Source organism: Lissotriton vulgaris, chromosome 8, assembly GCF_964263255.1.
Source record: "Lissotriton vulgaris chromosome 8, aLisVul1.2, whole genome shotgun sequence".
In the NCBI taxonomy this organism is placed as follows: Eukaryota; Metazoa; Chordata; class Amphibia; order Caudata; family Salamandridae; genus Lissotriton; species Lissotriton vulgaris.
The window spans coordinates 529319019-529341368 of record NC_141696.1 but is presented as its reverse complement, the minus strand read 5'-3'; the positions used below and the strand labels follow the sequence as shown (position 1 = coordinate 529341368).

Below are 22350 nucleotides of genomic sequence, written 5' to 3'. Positions count from 1 at the left end.
ACGCAAGCGGCTCAGAGACGAGCCAGAAATCCATCTTCACAGGTTACCGCTCCACCGGACTGGGACTGCAGACGCCTGGACTCTATTGGCAAGAAAGTTTCAACTATAGCTGCAACTACTGTCCGTGCTGCAAACTCCCTAGCGATATTAGGGAGATACGATAGGCAGATGTGGTCGGATATATCACCATATATCGAAAAGCTTCCGGAACCTGAAAGATCTGAAGCCAGGAAAATATTGCATGAAGGGGAGTGTACCTTTGCAGAGATGATTGATGCAGCAGTAGATGTGGCAGGTACTGGTTTCAGGCAATTGGCGGGTGCAGCAGTGCTGAGAAGGCAAGGTTGGCTGAAATCAACATCCTTCCGCCAAGAGGTTCAGGCTAAAATCATAGATATGCCTTATGACGGGGAGTTTCTCTTTGGCCAGCATGTAGATGAAGCATTGCAAACCATAAAGAAGGACACTTTCTTGGGAGCTACATTAGACACTCAGCTCACTCAGGCTTTCGTTTCAAAAGAAAGGCAGCTCAAAATCTACAAGATGGCTCGCCTACTACTACAAAAAGAGTGTGTTTCCTTTCGGATGTTCAAATCTTTCCTAGGGATGATCTGCTCCTGCATCCCTCGGATACCCAACTGTCGTCTCAGAATGAGACCCTTACAAGAGGAGCTCAGTCTCCAATGGGTGCAGGTTTCGGGGTCGTTCGATGACATGATCAACATAACTCCTCGTATGAGGGACGTCTTTCAATGTTGGATGCAAAGGAACAATTTGCAAAAGGGATGTGCATTCCTGACGGAAGTGCCAAGGTTTACCATCACCACAGATGCTTCGCTCGAAGGATGGGGCGCTCACCTTCAGGGAATGACAGTAAACGGAAAATGGAGTGTGCAACAGAGTAAGTGGCAGATACATCTGCTAGAGCTGCGAGCCATTTTTCTAGCCCTGAAGTCTTTTCTGACAGTCATCAAGGGATCCACGTTTCTGATTTGCACAGACAATACAACAAGTATGCATTACTTAAACAAACAAGGGGGTACGAGGTCGGCCCTACTATCTCAGTAAGCACAGTAGATTTGGAATTGGGCCCTGGATCACAAGATCAATCTGTCAGCGGTTTACGTTCCAGGGATCTCCAATGTGCTAGCAGACTCCCTCAGCCGGTCTGCAATATCCAATCACGAGTGGAAGATCCATCAACCGACTCTGGACCGAGTCTTTCGAGAGTGAGGTCACCCCGAACTGGATTTGTTTGCAACGAATCAGAACCGCAAATGCCTACACTTTGCAAGCTGGATTCCCCACAAGAACTTGTGCGGGGATGCGCTTTAGATGAACTGGACTCCGATATATGCATACGCCTTTCCTCTAATTCCGTTGGTTCCCAGAGTCATCCGGAAGATGGAGAGACAATATTGGTTCACCGAGCTTCTCCTCCTCTCAGAGTGCAATCCCATTCAGTTGCCACCAATACCGAATCTCCTGACCATACAGGAAGGTCAAATTTGCCATCCCGATCCAGCTTCCTTGAAATTAGCAGCTTGACTCCTCAACACATTGAATTCGGCCTGCGGATTGTCAAGAGGTTCTAGCCAATGCTAGAGCGCCGGCCACGATTAAGACTTACAAACTCAAATAGAAAAGGTTCTGTGCCTGGTGTCACTCTACCAATCTACATCCGATCCATGCTAAACCAGAACAGATCTTGCCATTCTTTCTTCATTTGCCTAGATCGGGTTTATCTCATTCCACTCTAAAGGTATTTTTGGCAGCCATTTCAAGATTCCGTCAGGATGGCTCTACTTCTCTTTATTCAGCAAGAATAATTCAGCAATTTTTTAAAGGATTATTCCGAATGTTTCCTCCTGTTCGACGTCCACCTCCATCCTGGTACTTAAATGTGGTGCTCGCTCAGCTCATGCGTCACCCCTTTGAACCTATTCAAAAAGTAGATCTCAAGTTCCTTTCATGGAAGGTTTCTGTACTTTTAGCACTGACGTCAGTAAGGAGAGTCTGCGACATCCAGGCGTTCACGATCAAGTCTCCTTTCTTACAATTCACTTCAAATTCAGTGGTACTGCGTACCAATCCAAGTTGCATGCCTAACGTTCCCTCTGACTTTCATCTTAATGAGCCGGTGATTCTAAAGACATTCTTTCCAAATCCGCAAACAGCGGCAGAAAAGGCCTTGCATTCCCTAGACATCAGGAGATGTCTCAAGTTCTATCTCCAACAAACTGCTACAATACGGAAAAAAGATCAATTATTTGTAGTATATGGAAGGCTACGTCAGGGATACACTGTATCCAAACAGACTATAGCCCGGTGGGTGTCCTCAGCGATTAGCCTGTGTCATCAGCAAGCGGGAAGACCACTACAGTCTTTGCCAAGGGCACATTCTACAAGAGCGGTCTCCTCTTCTACCGCTCTCTTCGCTAGTGTGCATCGCCATCAGATTTGCAGAGCGGCAACTTGGGCCAGCAGGCATACCTTCACCAAACATTACTGTTTGGATGCTGCAAGTGATGCAGATACTTCAGTGGGACGAGCAGTTCTTCGCAATCTTTTCTAATAAAGTGAGTCTCTGTTCTCCCACCTCCTCTATGCTCTTTTTAGACGCTTATTCTTACATGTTATTCTCTTTTGCAAAGCATGCATGTATACTGTGATACAAGGAGTGTCTAATGAGCATGATGATTGGTACTACTATCTACTCTGATTCAGGCATGTGAATCTATGAAAGACACCCCAATACTGGAAAAGAACAATAGTTACTTACCTGTAATCTGTGGTTCTCCAGTATTGGTGTCTTTCATAGATTCGCATGCACCCGCCCACCTCCCCTCAGAGGCTCCTTCAGGCGATTATGTTGGTTTCACTCCTGTGCGAGAAAATCTGAGAGCCTGAGCATCTGTGGAGAACATTCTGGTGGGTGCTGTCACCTGATTGGCTGCAGTTTGGTATATACAAAATGATTAGGATGGTCATGAGTGTGGAAGTTTTTTACACTGTAGCTTAGGGCTTCTTTACTTCCTGGTTGGTTATTACCAAGGTTTTGGCTTCTTATAGGCATATTATTGCTTTTTTATGTACCGTGGGACTCCCACTCCGACGACGGGGAATGATTCAGGCATGTGAATCTATGAAAGACACCAATACTGGAGAACCACAGATTACAGGTAAGTAACTATTGTTCTTACTAGACTTGTTGAGTGCAGTGGAACAACTCCCCAAGGCTGAGAAGGTATATTCTTCTTGAATTTGAAGCATGAAAGATGCTTCCTTTACATATACAAAAGACTGCCAGGGGCTGATCCTGCTTTAAAGTCAAATTTAATTTCTCAACTTGAGCAAGAACAGCCCTTGAATGAGGATATTTCCTGGGAGAGGGTCTTCTGAATTATGAACAGGAGTCTGAGAACCCTAGTGGAGATGCTGTACCTAGAGGTGGCCTTACTTTGTATAATTTTGCGTATTGTAATTACGTAAAATTACTACAGAATGCCGGAGAATTATGTGTAATTACGAGCAATGCATTTCACACTCCAAAAAATTCCCAAGCTGTCCATTTGGATAAAAATTCAATTTAAAAATGTGATTTCGATTTGATTTTTAGTTGTACACGTTCAAATTACTATCTCTTATGTTCGAGTTTGTAACTGTTCACTTTAAAAATGATCCTAATGGTTGGCTCGGGTAAAAAATCTACCTGAAATGTTTTTTGACTACCAACGTTGAAGGACTGCTGCTCACATTCAAACACTGCTGTTCTTCGAATTTGTATTTTCGTGCTCAAAAATTGCTCGAAAAGTCCACACAGATTAAAAATAATGTATCAGAAATCCCCTCACATTCAAAAATTACCCAAACGATACATCTCACGTTAAAGTTTCTGCCCGAAATCACGCTATGTGGCCTAATGGCATAGTAGCTGTACTTTTGCATACGTTTTGATACTTCAAATGACCAAAAACACTCCAATTACTGTGGCGCAATTACAATTTTGCTCAGGCCTTGCTGTTTCCCCCACTTCAGGGAGATATAGACAAGCAGAGGATGTCCATTTCTGCATTCACATGCCTCTGAGAAGTCAGTTGTCATGTAAATGGATACTGGTAGCATACTTATACAAATAAGAAGCTACACATTTCACACTCCAGGTCACTTTGACCAGTGGGGGACAAGTTTGCTTTCTTTGGAACCAGCTATTGCCTACTAAATAGTACAGAATATAGGTGTGCAATTTGAAGGATCGACTATTGCCTCTGAAGTATGAGGACCCCTACAAATTTGGGCACTCCTTAATAAATGCACCATACGTTTTCTGGGAGCTCTGAGCAAAGGTTCTGATTGCCCTTTTTGATGCCAAAGTGTTAGAAATGTGTCTTGGGAACTTAGCAGAAATCCATTCTGCCCGCTTACTCCTACCAGTTGTACTGTACTACCTGTACGTTATAAAAGTGACTAAAATTAGCTTGACCTGTTTTACAAGACTCTTGATCCAAATCGAGTTCATAAATCCATTTCAGACTGTGGCCTCAAGCTGTGGATATTGATAGGGGGCTAGTTCTAGTGCATCCAATTATATTCATTATTGTTTCACAACAGTGACACCTCATGGTAATTCAGCATATAATTTCGAGGGAAAAGGTATGCATGTGGTGTGCCATGATGCTGATCATGGTACCATCCCAATCACTGAGTCTCTTACCAGTGTTGGACTTCCAGAATTATAGCTCAAAACCCTCTGTTTCCTATGAAATTACTCCGAATGGTGTGTGAACTGTAAAATGTTTTTCACAGGAAGATATATATAAGTTGCAAGCAATTTGATTTGATCTAACCAAATGTCAGCCTCTTTTCTCTCCCTCCTCCCCCTGTTCATGGGACTCTTGCCTCATGAGGGTCACGCATCGGCTTTGACAGCTGATTGTCATCCTTGGGCAGGCTCTCCTTCAAATTGCTGCACATGCCGCTCCAATTCATCTCCTTTTGGTACCAATTCCTTTGGCACCACTTCCCTTATTGGTTCCTGCTTGTGTTCCAGTCCTTAAGGCTGGTGCTACGAATCCCGGGGACAAACCATTTCCAGCTGACTTCCCAATCACCTCTGCACAGGTTGCCAATTCCAGGGCACTGGCTTGCACATGGATGCCAGTAGCAGTAAGCAAAAGAATGCCCACCTAGTGAAGAGATACTTTCCAGTTCTGGCCAACACTGTTCAGGTGCCGTCCATTTCTGCACTGGCTTCCTCACAGGAACACAGGACATCAATACCACATTGGAAGCTTCTGATTCCCCACCAACGTCTTTCCTCCACATGGAGCCCCAAGCGGTCAAACACTTGCCAGAGCGTTAGAAGAAACCGTTTTCAGAGTTTTTGTTTCCAAGTCAGGTGATAACAGAGGGCTACTAACAATAACAGCATCTTGATTTCTGAGAGCTAATGGTGAGGTGGTGGCGGTGTTGGTGGCAAAGTCACTGAAGGCATCACATGTTCAGAGTACTATGTAAAGGAAGCGTACCAACACGGTGGTCTGTTACGCAGCAATGCGCACACCAGGGCATGCCATGCAACTCTGTGCTACCTTTGAGGAAGAACATAGGTGTGCCATCAGTAGTGACTGAGGCAGCAGAGCAAAAACTGATGTCACGTGACTTTTTTTAACATTGCTATATTGTTCATGAATAGTTACCCCTTCTGTTCAGGTCAGTAAGTTGCAGTCCTTCTTGAAACTGGAAAGCGAGCGCATGGTCATTGTACTGAACAATTGGAAGGAAATGTACGCCGAGGAATGTACAGATGGTAACCATATATAAAGTGACCTCACTCAGTTTGGCGCACCGATTCAGGTGTGCTGTGCTGCTTTAAACTTTAACTTGGAGTAGTACTGCTACATGGGTTCGAAGGTCACCTCACTGAATTTGCTTTTTTTGATAATGTATGGCCACACAGCTCACTTTCTTTCCTCAAATTCTGCTAACCAGACTTTACACAGCTTCATATCAAAGGTAGGTTCCGCAATCCCAAATTAGGTTGTAGCAACTTGAAATGTTGCGATGATTGGTTACGGCAAAGGTCAGCCGCTGCATTACTTCTTAACGTTCTTGACATTTTGTTTTATGTATTTCTGGTTTATTTTAATTCTACTTTGAGTTTGCTAATATATTTATAGGCATTTTGCATATAATTTATCCATCAACATTGTTTATTTGGGTTCTACTTTTTTGTATTTTGCTTCACTTTTGTTTCCTTTTGCTCCTTGCTTCTCCTCCTACCCACAGCTAATGACAGCCAACACGTACATGGTAAGACTGCAGCGGTTGTGTCATGCCGTGCCCTGTCCCTTTCTTGTACAAATAAAATCACACTTGACCAATATTTTGGGTGTGATTTCATGTGGTAGCTCCCTCCTTTTCTTCATTTTTATTTAATAGAATGACTGTAGAATTGTTTCAGTTTGCTGCAACATTCCCTTTAAATAAATTGGGATGGGTGAATAGCCTTTCCGATGGTGTGTATTTTGCCCTTTCTGTTTTCCCCACCCTGTGTGAAGTCCACTTGCCTGTTTTCCAAGGTTTTACAATGTTTAATCAGTCGTGATAGTTTGTATGTATGTAGTGTTTTCTCAATAGCAAATTGTGTATTGTTTTCTTCCTCTGGCATTATCATTTGCTGCACAGCTCAATTTATTTGTACAGAACGCAGTCTTTCATTGTACAGTGCATTGGATTCTGTCAGCTGTTATGGGGTTAAAAATAGAAAGTAGAATGTGTGCAGTAACTGAGCATGTAAAATGGTGACTCACATGTAAAAAAAAAATTATCCGAAATTCAGAAACTGATTCTTTTGCATTTTGGGTAAAAAAAATGTGGGGCATTTAACTAAATTCCCATTTTTTCAGTTCATTGCCCATTAACATGTTCATTGTTTTGTGATTGTGTTAAAGTTCGCATTTCTCAAGAATCCAATATGCGTACTTAACTGAAAATGTGAACTAACCCTCAGCTCCTTGCACACTACAAAGGTTTCCATGCTTGTGATACTTCTAGTTTAAATGTGAACTAAATACAAAATGGCTGCCTCAGTGGAATCTGCTCACGGCTGGACTGAGAACCTAATGCAGCCCTAGCAATTTTGTGGACCAGCACTGGTGAGGGTGGGGGTGTAAATGCCCACGTGTGCACTGCTGCTTTTGTTACTGAGGGCTTATATTGCAGTGCTGCTGCAAAACTGCCCCCCAGTAATAAAACCAGTCCCGCTGCTGAAACACCAGCCCGCATCCTTCCAGGCTACTGGTAAAACGCCCAGTTCCTGCTATGGCGAGTCCAGCCCTGAATCTGATGTCAATAGAAATGTTCAAGAGGCCGTCCGACACCTGCAGTGACAACACACCAACCAGTAGCGTAGCTAGACCTTTGGTGGCCCCTGCTGTTACCGCCCGTTGCGGCCGTATGAAAGAGCGCAGAGTGCTGGTCATTCCGCCCCCGCGACTGCCACAGATAAGAGGTGGATGGGGGGGGTCCGCTTCCGCCAAAACTCGTGCCCCCGCCCCCCCCCCCCCCCCACTTGCTACGCCACTGAGACAAACACTTGTGTGTAACCCATCTTTTAGTTAGTCAAGATCCTGCATCTACTTTTACCCTGGAACTTTTTGTTTTTTTGTTCGGCTATATGAGGTACATCATGGCAGTCTCTTTCACTGTTGTAAGGGGGGGAAACAAAGTGATCCACGAATGGAGCAGGATCAGGAAACAACAGATATATGGCCAGTATCTCAGAAGTTTATCCAACTGTGAAAACAATATTTTATGTTGCATAGCATGAATCAATTTTGTTGCGTATCTCACATAGACCCATTTCTATAGTTTGGGTAGCAGGTAGTGCTTTATAATTTTCCCACTACTTGTATTATAAACTGTGTTCATAAACAGAGTTTGTAGCAGGGTGGCATTACTTATGAAACCTTGACGATGATATCTTGTTAATCAATGGGATCATTTACTCGTCCAAGAAGATGTTGGACCGTTGTGTGTTATCTCTATAGACTTCGGAGGAAAATACAATGTAGCTAATTATATAAGTAGGTTTTATAGGTTGGTAGTCACTTTGATTGGGTCGAGGAGAAGTGGGGTCCTGTGGTCGATGTGGTTTGCAGGTATTTAGGCAGGATCACTCTGCAGGTAAACGCAAATCACAGAAGGGTGCGGCAAGTGACAGAAACATGGGCCCAGAACAAAGCACTACCCATTGACAGATAGTGAGACTGGAGGGAACAGTGTCAGTACATTCCTGAAGTGGGATGGCACATTGAAGGTGTGTTAGACATGCTTATGTAATGACTAAGATACTGAGGGGAAACACATCCAGAGAAGGGTGACAAGTGATGTGTTGCGTTCTCCTTTGTGCATACCTTCCTCACGACTGCAGTGCACGCCAAGTTCACTGTATCCGGTTTCCGTTTCCGTTTTTCGATCCATGACTGTGCCCAGATCACAGTGAACCATTAGTGTGACCATTATCCGAAGCCTTAAAAACCCGAGGCAGACTGCCCGTGTGAGTAATTTGTAGGAAACTTCATTACGTAGTGTTATTGTCAATTACCACTCGCATAGCATAAGATCTGTCATTAGTATCATGAGTGAAAAAAGAATGCATCTGGTAGAGAATTAAGTAAAAATAGTATTACTAGGAACTGCTTTTTTAATCCAGAGAATTCAAAGCTACACTGTTTCTGAACTATTTAAAGTTCATCAGATATTACACAAGCAGCGATGCATGGAAGGTGTGGCAAAGACTCCAGAACATAACAATCACAGGTATTCACGTATCGCTGCTGAACTCAATCCTGTGAAATGTTTCTGTTGTTAGAATTGTCCTGCAAGAAAAAAACTTTAGCTGGAGAGGGCACCAAATCAAGAACAGTACCTGAGTAAATTAACACTTTACTCTTTAAGAATCATCTGCCTTCTTGTGATTTTTCTGTAGAATGTCTTAGTTTTGACCAAAGCTTACCGTTTCTGTTTAATTGACCTTTTAAATTGTTTTTTGTGGAACCAAGCACCTTAAATTAAGTGATATCTCTTATTTTCTATTGGGAGTTTGTATTTTTCAGGCTTGTTTTAAGACTGATTGCTTCTAGTAGATCCATCTGTTGATCCGTCTGCTCTCTGTTAAACCAATGGTTTTTCTGCATCTTTACCTCGATATGACCTCATTGTAGGGGTTTCTCTGTGTGCCAGAACCACATTATATATTTGCAAATGACAAGTGTATTCCAGTTCCTGCCAGGATACATTTTAGCATTAACCTATCTGAAAAGTTTAGGTGTCAATGTATTACTTGACAGAAGCATGGAGAGCTGTAGAAGTGGTCAGTGGCAATGTGAAGCAGTAACTTCTCACAATCAGTTGCTTTTTCGGTCTTACCTGCAGACAGCCTTTTCGTGGGCTGTTTGTGAAAAACCTGTTGTGGACTATAAAAAAACATTACAGTGAGCTTAGAGCCAGCGTATTGCTTACCATTGTTTGGCATTTTTGTCACTCTCATTTCCTCGCTTCTTATTTGATAGCTTTGTGTTTGGCTCTCCTTTGGAGTGTAACTTGTTTACCATCCTTTTGATTAGATGACTGTATCTTTCCACTGCTCACATTCCGAGAACTACTTCTTTATGTAGCACTGCATGAGAAGCATATTTTCTTGATCTCTCCTCTGTGCACTATTTCCTCATCCCCAGTTACTCTCCACTCCCCTATGCATGCTCCGTGTTGCGCTCTTCTCCCCACACCTCCAGTTTATCCGTTGTTTCGCAGATTTGAGTATTTGTTTGCCTTTTTTCCCCTACCCACCAACCTCAGTCTCCACCATTGCTCCCCCGCCCTCTTCTTTTTTCTCCTCTTCACACCCAGATTAGTTTTGCCAGTCCTGTGAACCTTCAGTAAACAAAATGTGCTGATAATGCACAGCATTGATAAAAACATTGGGAAAGCCAATTTACAGTAGACCATTTAATATTAAACCTATGAAATTATCTTTGGAATTGAAGGACTGAGCAAGAGATATGAAGGCCTACGAGACATGTCTCTGCTTGAAAAGAAACTTAACCTCAAATTAAGAAAGTCACGATTTCGAGATCCCCTGGCAATCTGATAGCCATTTAATTATTTTATAAATTTTAAAATGACCACCATAAATATTTTAGCATTTCCATGTATCAGCATTTGGATGAAATGGCGGAGTTTCTCATGATTTTCGTGTAACTGAAAAAACACAAAAGCATTATAAAATGTATTGAAAATATACAACTGAAATAACTCGTTGTGAATATTTTTTATTGTCAACTGGTTTCAGCTCTTGCGAGCTGCTTCTCCACTCTGGCAGTTATATTCTCTTTTTTTTGTTTGTTTTTAAGTTCATCATTCAAAAATGACACCCTTTTTATTCCGCTAAGCAAGTAGGCTATCTGCTCTCACCTGTGGCGACTGCTATGTACCTAGGGTGGTGAGACGGGGGAAGTAAAAAATATATAACGTGAAACACTTATCTTGAGGTGCGACATGATGCCTTCCTCTGCCGTTCATCTCCCATCCATCCAGGCAGATTCCAACACGGGACCAGGAAACTGCACTAACCAGTAGCGGCTAGCAGGAACCGGGGAATCCAGGGGAGGTTTAAAATACTAACACTTTTTTTTAAACACTTACCTTCGAAACGGCTGCCGTCTCTCCGTCGCGTTGCCGCTTTTCGGACTGAACCAGAAGCACCCAGGCTCCCCATAGTCAATCACAACTCTTCAATGCAGCATTGTGATTGGTCTGAGCGCCTGATTCGGCACTCAGACAGGGTCAGGGAGCCTGTGCATGTGCCTCACCAGGCTGTGCATTACAGTCTGGTGGGGAAGATGCAAAGTGTGCTTGACTGTTTGTCCGTTCCAAGACAGCCAGCCAAGCAGTCATGTACACTAGGAGTGGGCAAACCACTCCTCCCCTTGTGACCCCAGCCCTACCCTAACCCAGCCCTGTAGCAAAGAAAAACAAGATGATAATAACGAGGTTATCATTTCATTTATTTATTTTCTTTGCAAGCAGAGGGGCAATGCTCCTCTGCCTTAGCAGAGGATCCGTCCCTGCCACTAACCAATCCTGTTGCTGCTCTCACAGCATGAGAACAGCACCATCATTGGTTGGAGCGGCCTCTCTCAGCACTCCTAATGTCGCTGGAGGCCTGCACTTTCTCTAGCCCAGGTGTCTAAGACAGCTAGGTTAGAGAACTTTAAAATGTGCATGGCTGACTGTCGCAAGGCCGGCCTCACAAACTTGCGCATTTTAAAGCGCACAGCTTCCTGCTGCTGCCACTTGGCAGGGCAGCACTGGCTCGCCACATCCTGTCACTCAGTTCAAGACGGGTCGGTTGCTCAAACATAAAACTGTAATAAATAAACATTATTACCATTTTATTTTTCAGCTCGGCCTGTGGGGCGACACTCCTCCGCTCAAACAGAGAAGCCACCCCTGGCTCTTACAAACAATAACAAGTTTGTTCCCTCAAAAAGAAAATGAGGGCAACTCCTACTATTAAAAAAAAAAAAAAAAAAAAGCTACCAAAGAAATAAAGACACACTCCCGATTGTGTGAATGATAGCCAAAAGTGAACGAAGGTGCGAAGTATCACTGTTAAGTAATAATACATCTTGCTGTCTTACAAGAAGATGAAATAGAAGCTTTCCCAAGTACTGGACCAGGTGACATTGGGCAACATAAATTCCGCATTTTTTGCACCCAAGCGACATCTATTACAATAGACCCATGCGATCTATTCTTACGGTGCTAGAGACCCAAAGAGACAATTCACATTAGTTTCTGAGGCTTAGACTGAATGCAATAACAATAGTCCATATTTGTGCACCCAGGACTATCACATCTTATCTTGTAAACAAAATATAACAATTTATGTTTTGTCATTTAATTGGTGCAGCTTATTAATTCACAGCATGGTGACAGCAGTACTACCTGCAGCAGTGAACCCTGTTATCAATTGAGATACTTATATCCGGTGTAGGAAAGTGTGGAAAACAAATTTTATTTGGTAACTTATACAGAGTTTCACAAGCACCAAAGTTATCATTTTATTGAATGCCTAAGACTTTATAGAGACTAGAAATCAGTGACTACATCTATCTTTCAACCATGGGATTATAATTTTCTAAAGCTCGTAGGAAATATTGCTAGAATTCCAAGCACATCCAATGATAGTTTAGAAGCAAAATATTCTTAAGTGCCCAAGTCCAGTGCCTTTAACCTGGGTTATCAAAAATGGAAGTGGACATTTCCTCTTTAGGATTTAGCACAGATGGCCAAAATTGAATTTCGTATTTTTTTACACCGTTCATTACACAGACATTTACATTGAAAATAGTTGTTGCCTGACAATATGCCCTATTTAGTTCTCACCTGTTTTCGAACACATATCGTGGACAATATCAATATTTAAAGTAGTCTTTGGTTAACCCCATTGCTCCCCATCATTTAGCTTTGTCATTCTCATGTGCTTGTTTCTTATTTAACGGCATTCCTTCCTTTTCTTGTATTCGTCCCTCCCTCGGGCCATAGCTTCTGTACCATCACAATTTTAAATGGGTAATTCGCATCGTTCCACTGCTCACATTCAGGGAACTACTTTTTTTCTTTTGCCTTTAGCACTCTTTGAGAATAGATGTGATTTCTTATCCTCTTCCCCTTTTTATGCTTTTTCTGACAAAGACAATGGGTCTGCGTTGGCAGCCGAAAGGTGAGGCCAATTAGCTTTACCAATGCCTCCTTTAATTAAAAGGTGTCAGTTGAAGGGTCTATGTTAGTTGGTCCGTTTAGTTGATAGCAAAACTCATAATTTAAATCATCCTTTAAGCAAGCATGACTTTTTTCCCAATTTAAAATGTACGGCTGTGTTCATTGTACTGAGTATGAAATAAGCTCTTTCAAAGGCTATCCCTCTGATATTTCCCAATGAGATCTAGGGGTTTATTACGATGTTGGACTGCATCGTGTCAGAATGGAAACCGACTGACTAGTAGTTAGCTGTTCCATCCAACACATTAGGATGCAAACGCCAATGAGGCAGTCGGAAACATCAATTTTTCCATTGCTGCTTGTGCTTCAGTTGGAAAAGGGCTGCTGCACAAGCCGCATTGGAAAAAGTGTTTTAAACATCCATGCACCGTGTGTCAGGCACTATGTGTTGGCTGGCACGCGGGTTATGGGTGTTTGGTGCCTCCCAGGCCTCATAGTGGAGGCTGCAGAGGGACGGGGGACAGTTAGGGGTCCCCAAAGTCCGTTTCTGGCAGCCTTTCAATGGCAGTCAGACCGCCATTGACAGGCTGTCTGAAAGCGACACCATAATCCCGTAGGGAATTGCCTTCCGACCAACGGTCGGACAGGCTCAGAACTGTCATTCGGTCCCTCCACTCTTCTTCCAACCACCGCACAGCTTAATGCAGCTGTAGGACTGCAACAGCAGATGTCGGTTGGATCGCATTCCATGGCCTGTCGATTGCGATCTGACCAACATCGTAATGAGGCCCTTATTTTGTTTTTTCTCTCTTCTGAATATAGTAATGGGACACCCAGAGAGAGAATAAGGGAGCTCCAATCCAGAGGCACAGTGATCTTTTAGTAGTACATTTACAGCCTTCGAGTGGTGCCCTTAAATGTTTCCACTGAGCAGCAATTCTCGCAGAGAGAAATAGTTTACGAACCACCAAGCAATTTCCACACGCTAACCAACAAAAACACTGTGCAGGAACATTCCTGAGGTATAGAAAGGGCAGTGGAGTGTCATCCTCCATATACCTGCGTAGAGAGAGGGCCTTTCATTCATGCTTTCCTTTGGTGCACCCCAAGGGGCTCTGCAACAAGCCCACCCTGCCCCGTTCCCAGCATTCCCCGATAACTTTGTTCGAAATTAGACCTGCAAAAGGACTGATGTTCTAGGCAGTGTTTTGTCTTACACCTCCTGCATATTAATACAAAATGATATCTCATTGCTGGTGGTGAAAGAGAGCAGACCTCATTTGACTGGGGTAAGTCATCCTTCAAAAAGAGATCCACCTAGGCAGAGAAAAATGTAGTGGAGTGTTCCACTGGCACAGTTTATCACTGGTGTACAGTGCTCAATTCATAAAAGAACAATGTGTTGCAGCCCAAAATGTTGCTCTGACGTCTGTGACCGGTGCTGTCGAAGGGCAGGGTGCCAATACGAACACTCTTTAGTCTTGATTCCATCTCCTGCCATTTTAATCCACCACCAGACACTCCCTTCCTCCTTATTTCACTTTTAGATTCTTTTTCGTCCCTCCTCTGTCTCTTTATCACAGGTGTTCTATCATTCTCTTCCTACTTCTTCCCCCTTTTGTGTTTTTAGGTATTGCCTAGGCCAGTGCTTGTGCTGTCTCTTCGAGAAAGGAAATAGGCATGAGGCTCCAACCACTTCCCGCCCATCTTTTTAATTTGCGCCTGTCTCTGTCTTTGGTAAATGGTGGCTTTTCATTGGTCAATAGGCTTAGGAGTCCCTCTTTAGTACTGCTGTTTCTCTTCTTTTTAACCTCCCATGAGGACACCCCTGTTGCAGGTGTTTTTACTCTGTATGTTTTAATTACAGCCTCGGAGTACTATTTTCTTAAATAGCTTTGTCCTGCCTGAGGGGCATGCTTTCCAGCAAAGCTTTTTTTCATTTATCCAGTGTGTTGGCTGGAAAAATGGCGGCCCCGCATTCTTTGGTTCGTTGCATTGCCGAAGTGACCGCATGCCTTTTTTTCTCTTTATTTACTTTGATTACAATCGCGGCACCCGGGCTTCAGCTTTAAACATCTTAAGCTAAAGAGCAGGTTCCACAATTGTTTTAAAGTAAAGAAATAGACAAAAAAAAGTTTCTCTTTTTCTTTACTTTTGAACCTTTAACGGCACCCGCGCTTTAGCTTAAGATGTTTAAAGCTAAAGCGTGGGTACTGCCATTGTAATAAAAGTAAATAAATTGAAAAAAAAGCGTGCAGCCACCATTTCTTTTTATTTGTTTATTTCTGTAGCAATGGTGACAACCGCGCTTTAGCTTTAAACATCTTAAGCTAAAGCGCTGGTGCCGCTTTCTATTCCTTTACTTTTGAAGCAATTGCGGCACCTGTGCATTAGCTTAAGATGTTTAAAGCTAAAGTGCGAGTGTTGCGTTTTATTTGAAATGCAATAGCTCTCACATTTCTGAAAGTTTGAGCTATTGGCTTTGCATTATTATTAGCAATGCCAATAGCTCAAACTTTCAGCAATGCGAGACCTATTGCATTCCTAATGCTTGTTCTCAATCTTGCTCCAGATCAAAGTCTGCTGTGGAAAAACGAGTGTCGGTCCCCAAAAAATCAGTGCCGAAGGGTACCATCTGCAACCACTGGCTCAAATTAATCACAGCTGACGTAGCACTGTGCTGCTAACCACTGACTTTTAAAGATGACCAGTGGAATCAGGGACCTGATATTAAGAAGAGAAGATAGACAATTCCAGTGACAGTTAATTTCCATGATGTAAAAGTGGGATGATGACACATTTTAGGGGACTTACCATTGCCTACCTCTGGCACTAGAAATGCCACCAATAGAGCCTAAAGATTTTCCTTTATTGTACTGTGGTTCGGGTCATTTTATTGAGCATGCGTAGGAATCCGCATTCCCAACATAAATAGATTTTTATTTGTATCTCAAAGTTTCTCTTTGGAACAAGATTGTTTCAGAATGGGGCTCCATTTATAGGTTTCGCATAGGCAGCGCATGCTGTCTCTACGAGGCATCAAGTAATCAATATTACTAATCAATCAATCAATCAAACAAGCTTTTTTCGATTTTAGGTAGTAAAATCATAGAAGCATGTACATATAAAACAGTTCATCTAAAATAAATCTATATACATCGGTCTACTCATCACAATAATAGTTTCAAACATTACTTCTCATCATGTTGATCAAGCTAACAAACACCCTGTCCGCAAAATTCGAAGGTTATTTACTTTCCTTTTTTTCGTCACATTCTTTAGAAACCCTGCCATAGAACTAATACAATAAAAGCTATCCAACATCTGCAAATAGAGGAAGGCAGGCCGACATTGTCTCCATTTTCGCTCGAAAGTTACTGAGAGATCAACAAAGGCCAAATAAAACTGCTCAGATTTTGCTTTAGAATATTTGCTAATTAATACACTTAAATTTAAAATCTGCTAGTTTTTACCTAAACCTGACCTAAAACCATATTGGACATCGCTTAGGATATCACATTCTTCGGTCCATCCCTGAAGACGGTCTAAAATGATCCTGCCTGCCAACTTCAACAAAGAATCCAACAAAGAAATCGGACGGTAGCAGGCAGGGTCATTGCGGTCTCCCTTTTTAAAAATAGGAACAATAATTGACTCAAACCAGGTTTTAATAAATCCTTTCTCGCAACATCCACTTAATACTCTTGTTAAAATGGGACCCCAGATCTCCAAGTTTGTTTTATAGAGATCTATAGGTATCCCATCGGGACCAGACGCCTTCCCACCTTTACTCGCTTTTAATGCTGTGTTGACAACCTGTAACGAGATATCAAGTATAATGGGGGCGAAGGGTTGTTCCATATTCCGGGGCTCTAACCTCACTGGAGTATCCTCATTAGATTTCTGAATTGCATACACACTGGGAAAGTTATTGACTCAGGTCTGTTCGTCAATCGCAATCTCAATGGTTGGTGCGTCCATAGAACTTACAAGAAAGGGAGCATTTACCGCCGCCCAGAACTTGCCACTGCCCCTAGATTCTGCTGCCTCAATTAAATCATTCCAGGCTGCATCCTTCAACTCTTTGATCCTCTGATTCCTGGCTTCTCTATACATTTTCCTATAAGCTATGATCACAGTCAAGTCTCTTCCCTGACACCGTAAGGCTGTCTTTACATTTTTAAGACTGAGTGTACATTTCTTGTCAAACCACCCTTTCTTGTTGGTTTGCCGACTTCTAGGTTTTTTAGACTAAATGTCTTTAGTGATCTCTGTAATACTATTAAAAGCAGTTAAAACTTTGTCGTGCGACGGGCTGTCACTTAGACAAATTAAAATAGGATCTAACGCCTTAGTGATTATTTCAGTACTTAACTTCTCCGGGTTCAACGGACAGCATACCCGTTCTTCCTGCCCAGAGCGATATCTTATAGCCATACTAACTTATCTCCGTTTCTATTCAGCATCCCACTAGGGACTGTTATCTTCACGCTCTGGGCCAAATGATCGCTCATCTCAATAGGGTGGATTTCATATCCTCTCACTAAGCCTGCAAAACGATTTGGAATTATAATAAAATCTATTGTCGTATTAGCTCCTCTCCCTACAAAGGTATAACCAAAATCCACGGCAGGTGTACACATACGGTTTGAGAAGCCCAGATCATACCTAAACATGGCTTCATTCAGGAGTTCACCCTTAAGAGAATGTTGAAAGTGCGATAGTTGGTCATCACCTTCCAGGGTTAATCCACAGTTCTCAGATCCCACCACGTGACACAGATAGGTCCCCTCCCCAGATAGGTATGATTTACAAGTTGGTCTCTGGACCTGGGTAAGAAATATCTTTGCTCAGCTTCTCTACTAAAGCTCCCAGATAGGTCAATTCAATATTATTATAAAAGTTAATCAATTTCAAGGCGTAGTTTTGCTCCAGCTGCAATAAGACGCTCTGAAAAATATTTTTGAGCTGACCAACTTACTCCTGTGTATGGCTAATAGATTAGATATGTACACACTTCGCCCTCCTTCAGGCCTACCATTGGTTGATTGAATGGCAGGAGTATGGAAAGTCTTGTACCCGTTTATATGGATACTATCAATCGTCCAGGTCTCTTGGAGACACAGGACACCAAAGTTCTTAACAAAAGTATTACTAGTCAAACTCCACCCATTGCGTAGCCTTGTTTTAAATTGCTTTGCTTCATGCTCTGTCAGTGGTTTTAAGCTATGGCGCCCGTCGCTGTCCCTCCCCCACCAAATGCAGTATGTCTAATAACATTTTATATATTTATGAAGTGCGCTGCTTTGACTTCAAGCGCACACGCGCTGTTTTAAACAATTGCTTTCCGTTCCATTATCAGCCGCCTTCCACCCTCCGAACACAAACACAGCAGAAGCAGCGCTCCGGTGGTCCGCCCATTCTCCAAGAAGGGGTCCCAGTAAGAAATGACTAATTACCACAAATTAAATAATAATAGTAGCACACTTAATGAGTCTACAATGTTTTATTCACAATGTAGACAAAACCAGGATATAGTATCCAGCATTACTCATTTTGAAAGGTTGAATAGTGCCCCTGGGAGTAAGGGCGAAGTGATATGGTGAGGATTGTGCAGGTAGGGAGTAGTGACAATAAAATCAGACAAAAATCGGACACATTTATAAATCAATTGAAATGTACAGACGATCATGAATCCAAATGTATCGCTTAAACAAACACATGCCCCACGTAGTACATTATATGTAACAATTTCAAGTGGGGGGCTGGAACATAGAGGACAGTTGTCGACGTTTCGACCCACAGATGGTGCAGGAATTAGTGGAGCCCTTGCGGCGGGGTCTTCATCAGGACAGGTAGGGGACTAGCAACCTAATTAATCGGTGCTCATCTTCATTTATCATTGTAGAAAACCTCTGTGTGAAGAACATGAATTCATCTTAATTGTAACCACTAGCGTTAAGGCGGGAATCGAAAACAGGCCCGGGGACGCTGGGCACTGAAAATCCGACGAGTTATCAGGGAGGTCGGTTTGAATTACGGTCGTCCCCAAGTAGTAGCGAGGCGCTGTGAGTAAATCGGGAGTCACCCGCGGGTTATGAGTCCAACCGGCGTGTTCAGTGCAGGTCCTGCACTGAACACGCCGGTTGGACTCATAACCCGCGGGTGACTCCCGATTTACTCACAGCGCCTCGCTACTACTTGGGGACGACCGTAATTCAAACCGACCTCCCTGATAACTCGTCGGATTTTCAGTGCCCAGCGTCCCCGGGCCTGTTTTCGATTCCCGCCTTAACGCTAGTGGTTACAATTAAGATGAATTCATGTTCTTCACACAGAGGTTTTCTACAATGATAAATGAAGATGAGCACCGATTAATTAGGTTGCTAGTCCCCTACCTGTCCTGATGAAGACCCCGCCGCAAGGGCTCCACTAATTCCTGCACCATCTGTGGGTCGAAACGTCGACAACTGTCCTCTATGTTCCAGCCCCCCACTTGAAATTGTTACATATAATGTACTACGTGGGGCATGTGTTTGTTTAAGCGATACATTTGGATTCATGATCGTCTGTACATTTCAATTGATTTATAAATGTGTCCGATTTTTGTCTGATTTTATTGTCACTACTCCCTACCTGCACAATCCTCACCATATCACTTCGCCCTTACTCCCAGGGGCACTATTCAACCTTTCAAAATGAGTAATGCTGGATACTATATCCTGGTTTTGTCTACATTGTGAATAAAACATTGTAGACTCATTAAGTGTACTACTATTATTATTTAATTTGTGGTAATTAGTCATTTCTCACTGGGACCCCTTCCCTCTCAGTACCAATATGACCCAGGTCCCAGTGACTACTCTTGGGTAAACCCCCTCTTTGATACCCCACATTCTCAAAGAAGGCCTCCACCATCTCCCTGCTCAGGTCGGGAGGAGCCCGCCACGGTGTACTGCACATTGGCAGACACAAATGTCAGACATTGGCAATCTGAAACTTGACCTTACCAATGCTTGTTATCTTCGCTCCGGAACCACTCACGTATCCTTAGATGCTCCTCCTCGAGCTGTAAACCCCAAATGTTTGTCACTGTCAGTGGACATCAAAGACGGACGAGTGTACGTTCCTTTCTGCGAGAAATAAATCTAAACATATTTGCCTGTAATCAGAGTCCAGCCCCCTTTGCAGAACCAGCTACCCCGGGCCTGGGCCTCGCCTTCCCAAATGAAGCATATGTTTGCCCACACCCCAGGGCCTGTGCAGCTGGCTCACCCCTGCAGGGCAGGCCTGGCATGTGAAGGGGCTGGCTGGCACAGGATCAAAGCCCAGAATGCTCTGTGCCAACCCTGCGTGGCATCCCCCAGCACGAGGGGCTTCTACGGCCTTTGTGTAGGGTGGTCGCACCCACCGAGCAGGGCACATGGCTTATGAAAGGGATTATGCGTGTGTAGGAATGTGTGTGCCAGCCTCTTACTTGCTTTTATATATGAGTTTCACATTGACGCGTCGCCTTACAGCCATGGATACCACATATGGCACTACTGCTTACACAGTGGGCAGCGCCAGTGGTAAACTTTGGCACACCGACTCCGAGACTAATAGAATATCAACCCTACTGTGACACTGATGAAGACATAAACAAAAAGAACACTTGTTTTGATAACCGGCCTGATTTCACAATAGTTCAAGGCGCCCCTCGCGTTCAATAATTTGAACCCATTCATATCTAAGAATTAGAACATTTCACAAACACAGTAAAATAATAAATAGAAAGATACAATAGCTTTACTTATAGTGGTATCAACATTAAACCCTTCTTATATTGATTATATCAATAATAAATATTGCAGTCCTATAATAATTATATTGGCGTTATTATTTTTCTTGTTATTATTACTGTTGTCTTTTTTTGTTAGATGTCTCATGTCGTTGGCATGCTACTCTATATTTTCAGCTAATAGGAAAATCCTTTTTTCCCGACGTTCTCTCTCTCCACTTATTATCTTTCATTCTCTTTGCCTACCTCAGCTTCTTCTTCAATGACGACTTTTCTTCTTATTTCTTGCCGTCCCACTGCGCTGTCTCTCTCTCCTTGTCTCTGTCTCTCTCTCTCCCTCCCTATTTTTCTCTCTTTCCCCCTCCCTCTCTTTCTCTCTTTCCCCCTCCCTCTCTTTCTCTTTCTCTCTCCCCCTCTCTCTCTCTTCCACTCTCTTTCTCTCCCTCTCTTTCTTTCTTTCCCTCTCTCTACCCCTCTCTCTCCCTCTGCTTTCCCTCTCTGTTTCTCTCTCGCCCTCGCTCTCTTTCTGTCCCTCTCTCTCTCTCCCCCCTCTACCCTTCTCTTTCTCTCTCTCTCTCTCTTTCCTCCACTCTCTCCCTCTCTCTTTCCTTCACTCTCTCCCTCTTTCTCTCTCCCCACCTCTCTCCCTTTCTCTCTCCCCACCCCTCCCACTCTTTCTTTCTCTCTTCCTCGCTCTCTTTCTCTCTCTTTCTCTGTCTCCCCCTCGCTTCTTCCATGATGACGTTTCTCCATCTTTCTTGCCATCCCACTACGCTTTCTCTCTCCTACTCCCTCTATCTTTCTTTCACTCTCTCTCTTTCTCTCCCTTTCTCTCTTTTTTCTTTCTCTGTCCCTCCTTCTCTCTCCCTCTCTCTCCCTCTCTCTTTCTCTCCCTCTCTCTTTCTCTCCCTCTCTCTTTCTCTCCCTCTCTCGCCCCTTCTTTCCCTCTCTCTCTCTCATTCTCTGTTTCTCTTTCTCTCTCTCCCACTCTCGATTTCTTTCCCCTCTCTCTTTCCCTCTCTCTCTCTTCCTTTCTCCCCCTCTCTCTTTCTCGCTCTCTTTCTTTCTTTGTCTCTCTCTCCCCCTCTCTCTCTCTCCCTTCCTTTTCTCTCCCTCTCTCTCGTTTTCTGTCCCTCTCTCTCTCTCCCCCTCTCTCTTTCTCCCCTCTCTCTTTATTTCGCTCTTTCCCTCTCTCTCACACATACACACTCTTTTTCCCCAGATCCATATATTTGTTACCACATCTTAAACTTAAGGTGGTGCGATAGGTGGCACTGCCTGTTTGTGATTGCTCCCTGATGGAAAAAATGAAAAAATTTAAAAATATTCAGTCTCTAATTTGTATTCATGGCTACAAAACCAATGCTTGATTTCCAAAATGTGTTAAACCATACATTGCTAAGAACCTTCCTCAAATATGCTTTTCACACAGCATAAAGTGAATATAAACTGCTTTCTTAGCGCCACAAAACATATTTTTTTAGGTCTCGCCTAGGCAGCATTAGGGTTAGCAATGCTCAATTAGAAAACATTTACGGTTGTGGTTGAAGCAAAATCAGCTAATAATTATGAGGATGTTGGATCACCCGCATGTGTCAGATTAGCTCAGTTAATAGAAAAAACAGAACATGAGCAGATAGATAAACTGGTGGAATATTTTTTGGTTATAAATGAAACGTCGACAGATAAGGCAAGGATGAAAATGCATGTGCCAATGACTGGTAACAACAAGCATTTGCAATGCAATAGGTCTCACATTCACGCGAGTTTAAGCTATTGGC

General features: G+C 43.1%; 1 protein-coding gene across 3 annotated transcripts in view; it reads left to right on the top strand.

The window, feature by feature from the left end:
* Positions 1-22350, top strand: part of ATP11A (ATPase phospholipid transporting 11A) — a 941588-nt gene that overhangs the window by 845068 nt on the left and 74170 nt on the right. The window lies entirely within an intron of this gene.